A 14,926-nucleotide genomic window follows, 5' to 3' on the forward strand; every position below is an offset into this window, starting at 1 on the left:
ACTCAATTATCCTCTGCCCCCGAGTTTTCAGATCGAAATCGGTGATAGGCTTAGGAGAGGCAGGAGGATAAACTATGGCACCATCAATGACGGCTTTGTCAGGATCTAAAGGAGAAAGATCAAGGTCGGGAGCAAGAACTCCGACCTGCTCCTTAAAAATCCTCCAAGCCTCCTCGGCACCCTCAGCAATAGAGTCCTCCAACTTGGCGAAGGCAGTCCGAGAATTCAACAAATCTTTCCTTACAGCCACAAGGTCCTCAAATAAACTTTGATAACTCTCCTGCGCCTTCTTTCTCAAGCCCTCCTCCATGTTATATTGGGCTTGTAACTTGTTCCCTTCTCCCGAAGACTATCCCTCTCCTCCTTCAACTCAGCGACCTCCTCCTTCAACTCCTTCTCAAGTTTTTGATATATGAGAAGCCTTTCCTCCAGCTCGTCAACCTTCGAGGTTGAACCCAGAGAGCTAAGAGGAGTCTTCTCTAACATATCAAGAAACTTTGTACAAACCCCCGCCGCCCTGATACTCTCCTGGGCCAGAATAGTGAGGTGATTCCGAACAGAAACATCATCCATACCTATACGAGTATGAGGATAGATGTATTTTCGGACAAACTGAGGTGCATCCACCTTAGCCTCACCTTCAAAAGAAGAGCTAGACTCTAAAGTCTTGCGCTTCTTCTTTTTTGGCTCAGGAGAAGGTCGGGGAGGAGGGGGCGGCTGAGAAGAAGCCGAAGAAGAAATAATAATGGGTTGAGAAGGAGTCCCCAAAGTTCGAGAAGAAGGAGGAGGAGGAGGAAGAGGAGAACTAGTTACCCTGGCACCGCCAGTCCTGGCACGAGACCTTGCTTTGGCCTCCTGGACCCTCTGGTAAGACTCACTTGAGTTCCTCTTCGCCATCTCTGTAAAAACAAGTAGTAGTCAAAAGATTAGACAAGTCGAAAAAAACAAGTCAGACAAGTCGGAAATCAAATAAAAGCTACCTATTTGTGCCTGGACAAAGGCCGGAGACCCCTGGAGAAGTTTCTTAGTATCCAGATATGGGACCCTCCCCCATACTTCTCGAAGGAACCCTACAATGGCTGCCTCCACCTCATCCAGATCGTCCAAACCATATTTTTCACAGGGGGAGGCCTCCAGCCAGTATAGAGGAAAGCGAGGAGAGGAATTCTCATCCAAGAAAAAGGGGTGGTGACCCTCTACGGCTTGAACTTTGAAAAAATAATTTTTAAAATCATGGAAGGACTCGTCAAAAAGGGTGAAGACTCTCCGACCTTGTATAGCTCAGAAAGACACCCACTGCTGCTTATTATTTTGCCCACTGAAGGGCTTGGTCATGTGAAAAAGATAGAAGAAAATTCTCAAAGAAGTCGGAAATTCTAGGGCCTGGCTAATAAATTGATAAATTTTCAAAAAACCCCAAGAGTTGGGGTGAAGTTGAGTAGGAGCAACTCGGCAGTGACGTAACACAGACATCTCAAAATCAGAAAATGGAAGAAAGACACCCAAACGGGTAACCATGCTCTCATACATAAAGAAGAAATGAGGGGCCGCCTTAGTGGCCCTCCCAAAGCAAACCCGGTCTTCCGGACCCGGGACCACCAACTCATACTTCGGCTCATCCTCCTCGGAAGTACAAATTTGGTGATGAGTGCGAAGGTTGGTGATAAATTCGGTGTCGACCAAAGGTTCCTCCCCCAGGACCGTAACATCAACCCACCGAGCAAGACTTTCAACAGAAGACATTTTCTTTCTTTTAAAAAAGGGTTGGTAAAACCTACAAAGGGAAAAAGAAAAGAAAATCAAAAAACATGGTCTCTAAGGGGGAAGTACGGAATCAAACAGAAGCCTACGAATCAACCTATCCATCTAAAAAATAAAAGCATGCAAATAGAAAGCATGTTGCAAAAGGAGAAGAAGAAAAATCTAACCTTTATCTGAAAATAAGGTTGAAGGAAATGAAAGCCTTCAAACGCAAGAATGCTGCACGAACGGATGAGGAGGAAATTTGAAAAATCGCAGAAACGAAACAACGAAAGAAAGGAAAAGTATTTATAAACACGTTAGGGGCATAATGGTAAAAATGGGGCAGTCATTAATGGGTGCACCGTTACCAAGGTAATTAATACCTACGCGAACCTCTAACGGACGCGACGTTTGATTAGACGTAACTGTGAAAATCAAAAGTCACGAAAAGTCACGTCGGTTCCGCAAAATCACGTCGGTTCCCTCACAGGTCGGCTACAACCCCGAGTAGAATACTCGAACCCAATTCTAAAAGAGAAATTGGGCTCGAGTAGGGGCACTGTTCATACCCTGGCCCAACGCTAAGGCCCAGGATCCAAGTAAAAAGGGCCAACCCAAAAGGGTTGAACCTCACCGTACACAAGCCAGACACTACGAAGTCGGTGATCGTCACGACTTGCTCTAAAGAAGTCGGGAATGGGGATTAGCTGGCAGATAAACCCTCATTCAAGAGGATAACTGTCCCTAGAATCTCTCTAACCACTTCCAGGAGCCATATCTCAACTTCCCTAAGATAAAGGGACGGTTATTCCCCTTAAAATGTGGAACTACTCCAACGGTGGTTATGGGTACACCACTATAAATACCCTGACACTTTTCAGGTATCTCAGAGGCCCAATACTCTCTAGACCTGTTTTGATCCCCTTGCTGACTTTGGCATCGGAGTGTCTTTGCAGGTACCACCTCCCTATTCTCTCACAAACAAGTCGGACGGAGCCCTTGGATCGTCAACCCACTCAAAGACCTCTTCCTTCAGACGATTGGGCCAACCAACACCATCCAATCTATTAATCTCCAGTTACCCATCGTAACACTTTCCATACTCAATTAAGAGGTTGCAGGTTCGAGTCTTCTATCTTGGTAAAAAAAATTTTAAAAAGACACTAAATTTATTTATAATTTTTAGATGCATTTGTTTTATTTTTTTTTAATTATTATAATTAAAAATTAAATATTGTACAATTTTTAAAGGATATCTAATTGAATTGTTGAAATTGATTAAAATCAAAGACCGCATGCTTTTGAATCCGTATACGATGTTGGAAACATTAGTCGATAAAATGATTCTTAATTTCTTATCCTTGACCACACTTCACATATTATATTATTATTATGGATAGAAATAGAACCTTGTGTATGTGATTCTCATAAATTAAATAATACACATTAATTATACCATATAAAATAACGCAATCAATATGTCAAGTACAGTGTCCCAACGAATATACCATATAAAATAACGCAATCCGATATCCAGGGAAATGGAAGTGGTATATTAAAACAAGTACATGGCGCTATCTTCCTTTGATGTTCTTCTTTCGTTTTTCTTTCGTGTGTTCTTCTCAAACCCAAATATTGGGAATGCAAATCTAATACATCATATACCAAAGCATAAGATTCTTACCTTTCATCCTATCTTATATACATATCTATCTCTTTTGCCTTTATTTTATGGATGAACTACTATCGTTAATGTTGGTAGAAATTTAGATGCAGTTGACTTCTCGTAAAGTTGATATTTGAGAGCCATTAGATAATTTAACTGATTTGACTAAATTTTTATCTAACGATTCTGAGATATCAACTTCACATGAAGTCGACTGAATTTTCACCTAATTCATTCTCTCTAAAAGGTAAAATTGCATGTCATCCTCCTCTTAAGTAGGCCCTAATTATTGCTTTAGAATTTGATTTTCAAAACGAAAAAAAAAAAAGTGATAGAAGAACTCATAAGGATAATAATATATCATATCGTACATCACTTATTAATTCGGACTTGCTGTCACACATATACTAAAATGTCTACACAACATAATAATAATAATAATAATAATAATAATAATAATAATAATAATAATAATATACAGCCGTATTACATTATATTATATAATACATAACCTCACCATACAATACAACATAAAATTAAAAAATAAATAACAAAAATAGTCGTATAACATAAGATTACGATACAATAAATACTTTATAAAAGGTTTTTTGTAGACCGCAAAAAAGGAAAAAAAAAAGTTTCCCATTTTGCGAAAAGCAAAAAATAAAAATAACTTTTAGCAAGAGTTCTATTACGCTCTCGTATTTTTCACCTAGGAACCTATTTTTATCCAATTCTATTTTTCAGAAAAGAAATTTCTTTTCTTTCAGGCCATAACAACTAGCTTGCTACACAAAGTTAATGATAGACAATTAGACATTAACCTAGGCAATGGGAATATTTCGTTTTCTTACGGTAGAAACTCACTTACAAGGCGACTATATATAAAGTTATTTTTGGATGTTTGACTTTGGTTTAAAAAAAATGTAGTTTATTATATACAGATGATTTAATTAAAAAAATTAATTTAAATTAGACTAAATAATTATTTTTATTTTTTTTTGTTACGTTTTCAAAATTCATTCTCTTTCAATTTTTTAAAACGTAAGCTCAAATTCTTAATTGGATACATATTTTTTATTTATATTTTTTAATCAAATTTTTTTATTTTAAATATATTTTTTAATTTTTGTTTTTATTTAATTTTTATGAATGATAAAAATTATTTAATAATGTTCATCTTATCACACTTTTTTCTATACAGACAAAAAGACGTAAACTTTGTTTTTTTCTTTTAGAATACAAAAATTTTACTTTTTCAAATAATCTGTATATATATATATATATATATATATATATATATATATATATATTTTACGAGAATTAAATAAATAAAAGATAAATTTTAAAAAAATTGGTCAAAATAGATGAAAAAATAATATACTAAATTTATCATGTAGGATAATACGTAGAAAAAAATGAAAAAATTTAAAATATGATTATTTGATCTATTTAAATTGTTTTATTTTTTAAATTATTTATATAAAATAAACTAATTTTTTATCAAACTAAATAATAATAGATATTAATAATCTAAAAATAACTTTTTATGTAAAGTTGATTGTTTGTAAATTTTTTTTTCTATATAGATGTAACAAACAAATTTATCCCCACCGCCCAAAACAACCTGATGTGTTCACCTTTGACCGACAGGGATGAGTGGCGGCACGTGGTTGCACGCGATGTAATTACAGCCGCAGTATGTGGTCAAAAAGCGTAGCCAACTTGGAACTTGGATCACAGAAACATGGAAATGGGAATGGGGCAAAGCCCATTATCCATTTATAACGCCAATCTGGCAAAGATATCCATCTCCTTATGGATGGACCTTATCTTTTATTTAATTATTACACTCCCTTTTATCTATAATTTTTTTTATATTCTTTAAATATTGATGATGGTGGTAAGATTAAACTTATCCACTTAATTATTCATCCTAGTGTCTTTATACTAGTTGTGATTACCATTGGAAATGAGGTCTCTACGTTAACTAATTTATTTTTTTTTTTTTTTTGGATAAGGACTACATTGACTAATTATAACTGAGAAATAATTATTAAATTGGTATTTAAAAATTCAGATACTGATTAAATAGTATTTAAAATATATTATTGATAAAAAAAACTTTTAAATAATTTAAAAATATGATAAATTATTTTTATTTCTATTAATAAAAAATGTTAAGTTGACAAAAAAAAATATATAACACCACATTCTTTAATCTTTATTATCTTTATTAGTCACCGTTAATAATTTTATCTCTTTTTTTTGTCTTTTTTTTTTCCATTTTTTTTTTTGGTGTATTACCCATTATAAAAAATGTCTCATTTTTATTAACATCAACCTCATCAATATCAAAATTAATTTTTTTAATAATTTATCATAAATACAAAATAATATTTTTTAATTTAGAATTATACTAATAAAAACAAACACAACAATATTAAAATTCAAATTTAAATCTGAATTCAATAAGGTAAACCAATCAATTTCAATATCAAAACTATAACATTCATTAAAAAAATTAAAAAAAGATAATAAAAAATAAATGAAGACAAATCGATTCATTAAGAGAATGAAAATCAAAGAAAAACTGAATAAAAAAGATAATGGAAATTAATGAATTAGACACTGTAACAGAACTCCAAAAAAGAGGACGACGAATATGCTGGCTAGACAAAGACGGTAAAATCCGAAAAAAAAAAAAGACAAATTGATTCAATGAGAGAGACGTCATGGAGACAAAATGACAATGCCAGAAAAAGAGACTCGCAAAGACAAATTTAATGGCGGTAGACAAAGTCTCGGCGGAGCTTGAGGCGGTGAATCGCAGACATCTATCACTCTTTGCGAGTGTGTGGGTTGCTAACTTATGAGAGAAGAGAATGATGAGTGATGAAAATGATAAATGGCTATGGAGTATGTAGTGTGTTTTTACCAATTTGAAGAAAAAGAGACAAAGAAAAAAGATTAGGTTAGGTTTCTGGTTTGGAGATTCTCTTGTGTATTGGTTTAAAATAATTAAAAATAGAGAAAATTTCACTCCTCTCTCGATACTAAAATGACATTTTTTTTTCTTTTATTTTATGAATGTACATTCTCATCCTTTTTAATTTTTAAAAAACCTCCTCTTTAATCAATTTTAAATTTTTTGTATTAATTAATGTTAACTTTATCCATTTTTTAAGAAAAAATAAATTAATTTTTGAGAAAATATCCATTAAACAAAATTTTATTTTTTATCATTAAATTTTACTTACTAAAATACCCTTTAATAAATTATTCTTTTATTGATTAAATTGTATTTTTACCAAAATATTTTCAAAAAAATTAATAATTAAATTATTTTTTTTAACATACCTATCCTTCAATAATTTTTAAATTATTAAATTGTGATTTTACTAAAATTTTATTAATAATTATTTTTATATTTACTATTAATTTTTTGATATCAATATATATTATTTTAACATTAAATACAAAAATCTTACCACTGTTAATATGTATAACAATTAATATATATTGATATTAAAAAATAATTTTACTAAAATTTTTTATTTAATGTTAAAATAATATATATAGATATCGAAAATTTAATAGTAAAAATATAAAAAAATTGTTAACGAAAATTTTGGTAAAATTATAATTTAATAATTAAAAAATTATTGAAGGGTATTTTAGAAAAAATAATATAATTATTAAATTTTTTTAAAATATAATTTAATTAATAAAAGAATAATTTATTAAAAGATATTTTGGTAAGTAAAATTTAATGATAAAAGATAAAATTTTTGTTAATGGGTATTTTTTTTAAAATAATTTTTTCTTAAAAAATGGATAAAGTTAACATTAGTTAACACAAAAAATTTAAAATGGACTAAAGAGGAGGTTTTTTAAAAATTAGAAGGGAAGGGAATGTACATTTATAAAATAGAGGGAAGAGGAGTGTCATTTTAGCATCTCGCAGGGAAAGGGAGTAGAATTTTTCCTTAAAAATATTTTGTAATTATTATTTTAAAATAATTAAAAATTTTATGTAATTATAAACTTTGGATCCGAATCTTCTAAAATTATATTGTGACTTTAGAGATAAAAGTACATCATTAATCACCATTAAATTAAGATAGTGAAACTCACAGATAATAAATATTATAAATTTAAAAGTGATTAAAGTATCACTTTAACACTTTACTAACATTGTTACTTTAGAGGATCTTTTTTCATAAACTTTAATAAAGTATGCTATATCATCTCTTTAATTAGCCATCTCAACATTTTTTATTAACAAAAATAGGAGTAATTGACGTCTAATCACTTTTATCAAATTTTAAAATTATTTAAAAATTATTTTATTAATAATAATATTCAAATATTATTTTATTAGTGTCAAAATTTTTCAAATATCAATTTGATATTTATCTCTTATAACTTATTTACTATTAAATGAAATATAAAATTAATATCTGATCTCATTCATATTTGTTCTTTACTTCTTTTTATCTATTATCATCATTTGTATTTGCATATCGAACCCATAATTTGATATTGTCTTGTATCTCTATTTGGCCTTTTTCCATTCCTCCTATAATTGTTGATCTTGGAAAATAAAAAGTGTGACGGGAGAAGGGGATTATTTTGTTTGGAGTTTTTTTTAAAACAAAAAACTCAATACAATAAAGTAAAGCATTAACAAAAAATATTAAACAGATAAAATAAATTACGTTTTGTTTGGAGTTAACAAAAGTTACAAAACAATAGACACTTGGTTTGATTCTGTTAGCAATTGCTATAGTACCCAATATTTAAGGCTGTGTTTGTTTTCAAAGACAGAACAGAATATGATACTGAGAAGATAATAGGACAGAAACACTAAAAATTATTGTTTGTGTATTGTGTTTAGATACGATATACAACACACTAATGTAATATATAATATTATGTTTGGATACACATGGACAAGACTAAAATATTATATAAAATGACTAAAATAACCATATTATTCCAAATTTTCTACATCAAGTACAAACTAATTTAATAAAGAACCAGAGTACATAGGAGTACAGACAAAACTTGAAAAAATGTTTGAAGAGACCAAAAATTTTAATAAAAAATATATAATAGTATTTATATTAAAATAAAAATTATAAATATATTTATTTTATTTTTAAATTTATTATTAATATGTAGAAATACATATGGTTAAGATTAATAAAAAAATAGATAAGAGTTTGATTAATAAAAAATTTTGTTTAGGTTAATAAGTCAAATTAATTTTAAATAAAAAATTAATTTTAAAAAAGAATCCGTTTTTACATGAAAAAAATAGTTTTTGCACATAAAAATCTATTTTTATTTAGAAAACTAATTTTTTTAATCTAAAAACTGATTTTTCTTTAAATTATATAAAATCAATTACAACTTATAAATTATTTTTTAGCATTTTAAAAGATTAATTTTACCTTTAATAATATTTATCTTTCAAAAGTTTTAAGACTAATTATAAGAAAAATAAGAAGGAATAATAGTGGAATAATAAAAAATATCTATGGACAAAAGGAAAAACAAAATTTATAAAAAAATCCGTGTCCACTCTTCCAAATTTCGTGTCTATCATTGTCCTTCGTAAAAGAGTTGACACAAAAATATAAAAAACTGTCTCGACAATGTGTTCCGTGTCCATGTCTTTGCTTCCAAACACATTTTAAACATGTACTGTCCATGTCTATGTTTCTATATTCTGTCTCCGAAAACAAACGCTACTTAATTGACAAAAAGTTTAAATAATTAATATTTAATTTAAAAATATAAAAATTAATAAATATTAAATATTTATAATTTATTATAAAAAAATAATTAAAGGAATTAGACATTAAATTAAAGACACTATAAAATGGGCCGCAAAAAATTGTCATTGTTCTAGAAGCTCACAATATATTTACATTTTATTTTACTACCTCTTTTTACCCCTAAAAAGGCACAAGACAACATCCACTGGATTCTATATACCAACCATATCTGTTTTTATTAGATATTGATTGATATGTGAAAACAAGAAATTGTAAAGATGAAACATTCTTTATTAAATTTTATTCATGGAGACCTTTCCAGCAAAATGGAGACAGAAAATTCTACAAATTTAGTTTGTTAAAGTGCTTTTAGGTACGTACGTGGTGTCATTTTGTTCAGATGAGCAAGGATTGGAACAAAGAATTAGGTTAGCTCAAATTGTTTAAAAAACTGATTTTGACTTTGATTGTAAAAATTGAACTAAAATCAAATAAAGATATCACAAATTGTCCAATTCCCCAGCTACTTGCCTATTTTACTTTTGGTATGCTTCTTAAATGGTAACATAATTGATTGACATTGTTTATGACTAACGATTTTCATGAATGGGAAACTTTATTTGGATATTTTTGCCGTCCCATAACGTCAATTGGGCAGCTTATGTTGTATTAGGAGGTGGTAGGGGATTAGGAATAATTATGGCATCATGGAAAACTAGATTCCCCTTGTTCAAACATTGTTGTATTCGTACAACGTACAACTTTGCTGTTTTACTTATTTTCTAATGTAGATGAAAGTGGTTAGATGCAACCTTCAATTTCTTTAGAATGTGTAACACTATAGGATTAAGGATTTTAAAAAATAACAAAATTTATATATAATACACAAAACGCTTTAAATTATTTAAAAGAATAAAGAAGAATACTAGGGGACCAGCAATTTTTGTATTTTGTAGCCATCAAATAGCCATCAAGATGGTTTTAATGGTGTGAAATTGGTATAAGATTTTGTTAAGGGTGGAAAAAGGCCAGGCGGCCTGCCAGGGGCCTGCAGCCTGGCCTGTGTTTGGTCTGGCCTGACCTGTGTTTGGCCTGGCTTGGCCTGGCCTATTATAAAATAGGCACAGACCCAGGCTCTTTTAAAAGCCTTAATACGTTAATAGGTCAGGCCTAAGCTCGCTAATTAGCCTTATTGGCCTGTCAGGCTTGCCTGGACCTGTTAAAATATAATTAAATATATAAATAATTATTTATTATTACAAAATTATGAGATATTTTAAATCTATTATATTTTATTACAAATATTTTTGTATATTTTAAATATATTAAAAGTTTAAAATTTTTTATAAATATTAAATATATGACATAGTACATATAAATATTTTTATTAAAAAATAAATTTTTTAAATAATATTTTATTTTTGTAAAAAAAAAATTATCAGACCTTTTAACAGGCTTTAGGCCAGGCCAGGCCTAGTACCTTATAAAGAGCATCAGACTCAAGTCAATTAACTGTATGACAGGCCAGGCCTGTTAAGAGCAAAATCTGGCCTGATCTGACTTGTTTTTACCTTTAGATTTCATCCAAAGGTTCACTTTTTTTTACTGGTTATATGTTAGCCAGAATTTAACAAAGTTGCTGTTCCTAGACTTTTCCAATAATGAATATAAACTACTGATTAATTTTATCATGTATTACTCTCGTATCCCACCGTATTGAATTCCCTCGGTCATACATTTTAATATGAATTTATTTTCATAAATAGTGTATGTATGCATCGAATCTAATTTCTCATTTTACGTAATGAAATTTAAAATGATATTCTATTCCATAGCGTGGTGACTTTTAAATTCCTCGTCCGTGTTGTGTTTCCCCTTGCCCCCTACTCCCCCCTTTTCTATTCAAAATTCCACAAAACCTCTTTCCCTCTCTTTATCCATATAAAGACTCATTCATGTACCTTCTTATTAGTATCTCAAATTCTATCACTAACATTTTCTAACTCTATCATAACACCATTTTTATTTTTCTCATCTTCCCAAAATGGTTGATTTAGAGTGGAAATCAAAGATGGCAAGGTCCAAAATCAACGTGCATGATCCCAAGTCTCCAAAACTCGCCGTTTCAGACAAACCCGTCCTTCAGCCAAACCTACCCGCTTTGCAACTACCTCTTACACCAAACGACATCAAAACAGCGTCGTTTCCCCTTTGTGAAGCTTACGACAACTATCTCCGCCTCCCTCAGCTCCGAACACTATGGGACTCAAACAACTTCCCCAGATGGGCCCATGAGCCCATCATGAAGCCCGCCCTCAACGGTCTCGAGATCACGTTCCGCTTCATCTCAACCGTTTTGTCGGACCCAAGGCCGTACGCGAACAAACGCGAGTGGGCCCGCAGGCTCGAGTCTTTGGCCAAGGCCCAGGTACAGCTCATCTCCACGCTCTGCAAAGACCAGGAAGAAAGCCCGGAGACATGTGGTGAAGTTCCGGTAAGGGACGTCAGCAGTAGCGGTTACAGAAGCTATAGCGAGGCTAGTTTGCTTCCAAGGCTCGCCACGTGGCACAGATCCAAAGATGTAGCTCAGAGGATCCTCGCCACCGTGGAAGCTGAGATGACGAGATGTTCGTACACTCTAGGCTTGGGCGAACCGAACCTCACCGGAAAACCGATCCTCCGTTACGACGCGGTTTGCATGCCAAACGAGCTTCACTCTCTCGAAACGACGCCATTTGACCACGTCGAGAACTTCGAGAATTTGAATCTCCACGCAACGCACCAGATTGTAGAGTCCTGGTCACGCGCCGCGCGCGTGCTGCTCGAGAGTGTTGCGGAGTCGGTGGAAGGAAGAAGGTTTGAGAAGGCGGCGAGGGAGTGCTACGCGGTGGAGCGGATCTGGAAGCTTCTATCGGAGATCGAGGACCTTCACTTATTGATGGATCCGAACGATTTCATGAAGCTGAAGAAGCAGATCGCGATTCGGGGTTTCGGCGATACGGCGGCGTTTTGCTTCCGATCGAAGGAGCTTGTGGAGGTGGCGAAGATTTGTAGGGAGATGAAGAGGATGGTACCGGGGATATTGGAGGTGGAGGTTGATCCGAAGGGAGGGCCGGGTATGGTGGAGGCGGCGATGAGGATTTACGCGGAGAAGAAGGCGGAGGGTGTGGTTGAGGTGCTGCAAGCGATGCTGGGGATAGAGGCGGCGATGAAGAGATTCTTCTACGATTACAAGCAGGTTGTAGCGGCGGTGATGGGAAGCGCGGAGGCTGGCGGGAACCGAGTTGATTCAGGTGACTCGCTAAGTCAGATATTCTTGGAGCCAACGTATTTTCCGAGCCTCGATGCGGCAAAGACGTTCCTGGGATATTATTGGGATAATCACGAAAATACCCTTACTTGGCACTAACATTTGAATGACACTGTCAATTAAAAAAAATATATTTTTCCTTGTAAAACGGTTGTTGTAACCACCATCTCTCCTATAAAATATTTAACTATTTTTTGGATTATTTACATTCACATGGTTCTTTGAGTTTTTTTAATAGGAAAAGTATATTTTTAATTTTTAAAGTTTGTAAAAATTTAAAATTATTTTTAAATTTTATTTTGATTTAATTTTATTCTAAAATTTTTTTATTTGTATGAAATATACTTAACAATTAAATTTTTAAAAAAATTAGGACTAATCTAGTAATAATGCATAACAACTATTTTTTAGTTTGCTTGTGTTAATGGCTATTCTTATAAAATTGTTGTTGACTTAGTTTTAAATTTTTTTGAAAAATTAGCCATTAGGAGTAGGTATATTTGACAAAAATCGAAAATTTTTGAGACAAAATTAAAATAAAATAAAACTTGAAAATATTTTTAAAATTTTAACAAATTTTAATGATAAAAAATATACTTTATTTTTTTTAATAAATAAAATAATTGATATTCACTCTTTTAAACGTTATAAAATTTTGTTTACCGTTTTAAACAGTCATTAACAATTTCGCAGACAGAGACTATTTCGTAGTCAATGATTATGCAATACAAGAACAACATAATGTGTAGTTTATGCCCGCGTAATAGAGGAAAAAAGATTCTCGCTAAATCATTTGTTTAGTTTGCAACTTGTTAGAATTGGGAGAAAAAAAGAGAAAAAGGAGAAAAGGAAAGAAGATAGGAGAAAAAAAAATTGTCTCATTGATTCGGAGTAAAGATATCAATCGTTTAAATGAAGGCAGACATATTGTGAACCATATTGATGACCAGGTTAAAATTAAATTACTTTTTTGTTTATTATATTATAGTTGTTAGTTGGTTAGTTAATAGTTATAAGTTTAGGATAAATTTAATATATTAGGGAAGAGGAATGTTAGAGGACCAGCTAAATTTTTTATTTTTGATCAATAGTTAGTTATTAATATTTAAAATTGTGGATTAAAAGTACGTTGCTAGATTATTAAACTAAAAAAATTGGATTGATGGCTAAAAGTGATTGTCAAAAATAATAAATTCTTCTGATTCTCTAACATCAAATGAAATACAACAATACCCAATTTTTTTAACATACTTAATTTCAAGCATTCTCATATCAACCAAAATCAAATTTTTAAGCACTGTCAATGAATGCAATCGCCAAATATACATAACAATGGAATCACTGCATTCAAAATGTGTGCACCATCATCTTTTTGTGATGTTGTTGCATTTGGATAGACAACACTCACTAGCCATTTGGATAAATTATCTTTGAGAGAAAAAAAGAAAGAATAGATAAAAGGTAAAATTCATTGTGAGGATATGATATATATAGCAATCTTTCGTGATAAATTCACATACAATTTCGCACGCAGCACATACACTATAGCGATCTCACACGATTACGTTGTCAATGTATGGCTGCACAATAGTGACGTCCACCTCTATTGTGCAGTTCATGCCTGCGCTATAATTTGATTGTGAAATTGTCAGTAAATATTAAAAAAAATAAAAAATAAAAAATACTTAAAAGAGTAAATATAAATTTTTATTTATTAAAAAAAAACTGGTTCTTTTCACTTCTTTTCTCACATAATTAAATGGGTTTTTTTTTTTGAATAAAGAAAGCTCAACACAACTAGGTGGAGCAATGAAAGAACATGACACAACAAATAGTAAAAATATAGGGTATAATACGTTGTCATCTCCGACATTGCTATCAACAACCAAACGAGTCGACACCACTTCACTCCCTATAACTCAAAAATGACCTATTCTTGACTTCCTCAACACCCGTCTCTGAATTCTAAAAAATTTTGCTATTATGTTCTAACCAAATGTTCCAAATAACCACAGAGAACCCTATCAGCCACTTCTTTTGCTCAATATTTCTGCCTGCCACTTTAATCCAACTCTCAAAGAGCTCTTTGACAGTTCCCGAAATAATCTAAGCTCTATCAGCACACGTCAACCAAGCGCACCACACCTACTAGGTAAACTCATAGCCAAGAAATAAATGATGCACACATTTTATATTATTTTTACACAAAACACAGATATTATCACTATGATGAATAATTCCTAGTCTAGTCGATCTCTCTTTAGTATTGATCCTACCAACTAGAACAAACCATGCAAAATCCTCTCCATATAGTACTAGTGAAACTGTAATTTGTGATGTCTTCCGATAGAGTCTCTTTTTGCAACACCTGCACAAATGAATTAGTAGAAAAAATACATGTCTTGTCAAATTTTTATACAA

General features: G+C 31.6%; 1 pseudogene across 1 annotated transcript; it reads left to right on the plus strand.

Moving 5' to 3' along the window:
* Positions 1 to 10,965: 10,965 nt before the first annotated feature.
* On the plus strand, positions 10,966 to 12,717 carry LOC107609852 (nematode resistance protein-like HSPRO2 pseudogene; annotated as a pseudogene). The gene has a single exon (XR_015891964.1). The product of XR_015891964.1 is annotated as a nematode resistance protein-like HSPRO2 pseudogene (transcript).
* The last annotated feature ends 2,209 nt before the right edge of the window (positions 12,718 to 14,926 follow it).

Source organism: Arachis ipaensis, chromosome B7, assembly GCF_059453495.1.
Source record: "Arachis ipaensis isolate K30076 ecotype BB chromosome B7, ASM5945349v1, whole genome shotgun sequence".
Classification (NCBI taxonomy): domain Eukaryota; kingdom Viridiplantae; phylum Streptophyta; class Magnoliopsida; order Fabales; family Fabaceae; genus Arachis; species Arachis ipaensis.